We start from the raw sequence: 3,967 nt of genomic DNA, 5'->3' as shown, positions 1-3,967 counted from the left end.
TCTCATTTACAGTCTCAGAAACAAGGAGGTGAAAGTGCCATTGTTAGAATCCTGCAGAAAAGAGAGAGCTGTAGGAAATTACAATAACAGTGGCACTAAGCATTTACACTTGTCCACTTTTTTTTTTCCCAGGGAATTCTTTGGTCTCATTCTGTAAATAGCTGATACATTTTCCTCTCCACTTACCCTTGTAAATCAAGCATATACATTTCAAAGGACATGATTTACAAATTCATATTGTAATTTTCAGTCTGTATTGTGTTAAAAATGTGATGTAATAAACCTGTGATTTGAAGGCAAATATTGTGCAAAATAAGAAATTATTGTAATTTAAAAACTATATTATATAGTATCTGTGCATACTTCAATGATAGAGAATTTAAAATGAAAAAGCACTACAAGTTCCAGAAATCATTCTGTCTATAGAGATTAACAGCAGAAGGTTTGGAGCACTGGCTTTCAAATAAAGATTGCAGCATTCAGATCCTAGGTCTGGTGCATTTCAACTTCCATGAATTAACTGCACTGCAAAGGTCCAGTATTCCCACCTGCACAAATTTTGCAGTAATTCCATGTCCTTCTAAGCAGAAGATGGATGCGAACCTTTTCAGGCAATAACAATAAATGCTGGCAATTATGGTGAGAGGAATTACAGCCCTATAATATTTCCATATTTCTGAACAGTATTCCTTATGAAACTCTATATAACTCAATTTAATTTACAAACAAACAGCAAAAAGAAAAACTAAGGCAGGAATTATTGATTTTGAATTCTAAATAAAGTAATATATCAAATTAGAGTGAAATTATAGGAAAGTGATATATCTTAATGTTCAAGGCAATTTGGAAAATAATTATTAAAGAAGAGAAATTCTATTTCCATTTTCACTGTTTTGTACATTTTTTTATGTCCTTGCTTATGAATATGTCTATATGTTTTTATATAATTCTTGTCATTTCTTGTGCTATCTTTGCTGGTTTTCTTTACTTACTTTAAATTTTAATATCTAATAATCTCTGTATAATTAAGACTTTCAGATTTACAAGTACTCAGTATAGGAGCACAATTGCCACTCTCATTGTGTAGTGCTGGATCCTGAAATGGTGTGAATTTAATCAGTGAGAAATAGTAGCTGTTAGTTGTCATCCTTTGAGCCATGTGGATACCAAACCTTTCTGTGACATGACAAGGGGTTTCAGCTGCCATCTTCTTTGCCTTTCTCCTCATGACTTTGGGTGTGTAGTTTTCTCAAAAAATAAATTAATCATTCTCTTGTTTGCCTCATGTGTTACACTTTTTAGATAGAGCTGATTTAAATGAAAGATTCAGCAATGAATTTAGAATATGTGAAACTCTATACGCTTAGATCAAGAAGAGATATAAAAATCTCCATATTGCTAAAAATATTTCTCCCAACATTTATAATTGTCATTTAAACTTTCTCTTAGCTATTTTAAAGTTATTGTATAATAAATAGCTCCATTTTGCAAGTAAGCTATTTAATCTTGAGTAACAATTATTATACTGATTATTTGACTCTAAACTTGTGATAATAAAAATTGTCTATTGTTTGAAATTAAAGTTATATTTTGTAAGCATATATTGCAATAGTTTAGATGCCTAAAGTGCAACATCTCTGCTTTTAGGTTTGTTTTATCAGTGTTTTCATAATTTAAAACTGTTAAGTGAATTTACCAAAATATTTAAAAATATACTATATTACTCAAATTTTCAAATCAATGACAAAATTATGACTTTACTTATAATTATATTGGTGAAAATCATTAGTTTTTTCCTTTGATATCTATATTTTCTAAAATCTATATTTGTAGTTATTCCTGATTGTCTTTCTTTGTTATCATCTTTAAGAATTTAATAAATATTTTGGTTCAATATATAGTTTGGGCTCTTCTCTCATTACATGAATGTCTTAGTGATTTCAGATATTCACAGGCTATTTCTCCTCTCTGGTTATTTTTTTCTCATTAAACTTTGTTTTAAGGGTCTCAAAATTCTGATTTTTGGTCAAGTTTTTTCCACTAAAAAGTGATTTTAAAAACTAATAACTTAAAATTGTCACACACAAAAAGAAAACAAATGGTCCACAAAACACATTCTCCTTTCCTCCTGAAGGTTTTATGATGCAGTATTATCAGTAAACCAGTCTTTTACCATTAAACTTAAATGGCCAATTGGGACAAACAGTTCTGAGATTGGTCTTCCTCCACTGATTAAAACTTTGGTGGCAGGTGTTAGGGATGATACTCATTTAGCCTCCTGAGCTTTCTGGGCAGACTTAGTGACCTTGCCAAAAGTTCCAAAAGCCTTCTTGTCCACTCCTTTGGTGACACCCACAGCAATTGTCTGTCTCATATTGCAAACAGTAAAGTGACCCAGAGGTGGATAGTCAGGGAAGCTCTCACACATGGACTTGCCTGAAACCATGTCAATGATGGCAACATCAACAGATTTCAAGAATTTGGGGCCATCTTCCAGCTTCTTACCAGACCATCAATCTTTTTTTTCAGCTCAGCAAATTTGCAAGAAATGTGAGCTGTATGGAAATCCAGTACAGGAGCATAGCCAGCACTGATCTGGCTTGGATGGTTCAGGATAAACACATGAGCAGTGAAACCAGCTGCTTCCATTGGTGGGTCATTTTTGCTGTCACCAGCAACATTGCCAGAATGAACATCTTTGACAGATATGTTCTTGATGTTGAAGCCCACAATGTCAACAGGAAGAGCTTCACTCAAAGCCTCATAGTGCATTTCAACAGACTTTACTTCAGTTGTGACATTGACTGGTGTGAATGTGACCTCCATGCCAGGTTTGAGAACACCAGTCTCCACTCTGCCCATATTCACAGGCTATTTCTCCTCTCCAGTTATTTTTTAAAAAGGTATAGTTTTACCTTATTTCATTTATGTGTACTTTATGGTGCAGAAAATATATTTTCAGTTTTTCTTGTATCAGTTTTTGTTGACAGAATGTATGACTTTGTAGACAACATTCAAGTTAAAGAAATTCTTTAATTTTAATTAAATTAGGCTAAGTCATTTTCTTTATTATATAGTGAGGAAAGCATTTATATTGTTATCACATGAGCATAATAGGATCTAGTGGGCTATTGATCTATTGGAGGCTTTCAGAGTACCCAGGGCAGCAAATGGACACTGGACATCCAAGGATCCAGGAGCCAGGCCTAGGAATTGAACCGTTGGGGATATGGTCTAGGGCTGTGCACAAATTATACAGACACCATGTTCTCCCCTCATCCTGGGTCCCAAGAGCAGAGGGGATGAGGGCAGCTGTGGTCCCAGCTCCCCAAGGGTAAAACTGGCAGAGGACAGAGGTTACCATGGAGGACACAGGTCAGCTTCAGACTGCCGGAAATGGCCTCTCCCACCTGGACAGAGGCTGAGAGGCAGACACAGGGAAAGACAATGTGATTTTCATGTTCTTCCTTCTATTAGGCCCTGTCCCACAGTGGAATTCTAGAGGTAATACTGGCCTCCAGTCCTGATGCCCCCACAAGGAGGCAGAATCATTGTTTGTGTTTGTGTGTGTATGTCTATTTGTGTGTGTGTATGTTTGTATAATTGTATAAGAATCAAAGCTACTATTTTTGCTGTTACCTTGTTTTGTTAGTTTCTCTCATAGCTGGAGTGTTTCATGTGTTTTTCTGTTATTCTATCAGATACACATATTTGGTAGTTTATTAATTGGGATTAAACTCCCTATAATTTTTCTCACTTTCCAATTGTATTCCCTTCCCTTCTCTTTTTCATTCCTTCTCTTCTCATACACTCTTGTAAGGATACAGGTCTGTAGGCAGGGAATGAATAGAAGTATTGTAGCAAATATAACTTACAGTGTTGTAGTTCTACATGGTATAATAGACTCAGGCCTAGAAGAATGGAGCACATAACCTGGAAGGTGGAGCCAGGTTTATTTCCCTTTCTG

General features: G+C 35.0%; 1 pseudogene; it reads right to left on the bottom strand.

The window, feature by feature from the left end:
• Positions 1-2,266: 2,266 nt before the first annotated feature.
• On the bottom strand, positions 2,267-2,862 carry LOC101710031 (elongation factor 1-alpha 1 pseudogene; annotated as a pseudogene).
• Positions 2,863-3,967: the final 1,105 nt, after the last annotated feature.

This window comes from Heterocephalus glaber, unplaced genomic scaffold (genome assembly GCF_053883595.1).
Source record: "Heterocephalus glaber isolate CG9 unplaced genomic scaffold, H.glaber_assembly_v1.0 deba00001673, whole genome shotgun sequence".
In the NCBI taxonomy this organism is placed as follows: Eukaryota; Metazoa; Chordata; class Mammalia; order Rodentia; family Bathyergidae; genus Heterocephalus; species Heterocephalus glaber.
This window is presented reverse-complemented; position numbering and strand designations above follow the sequence as displayed.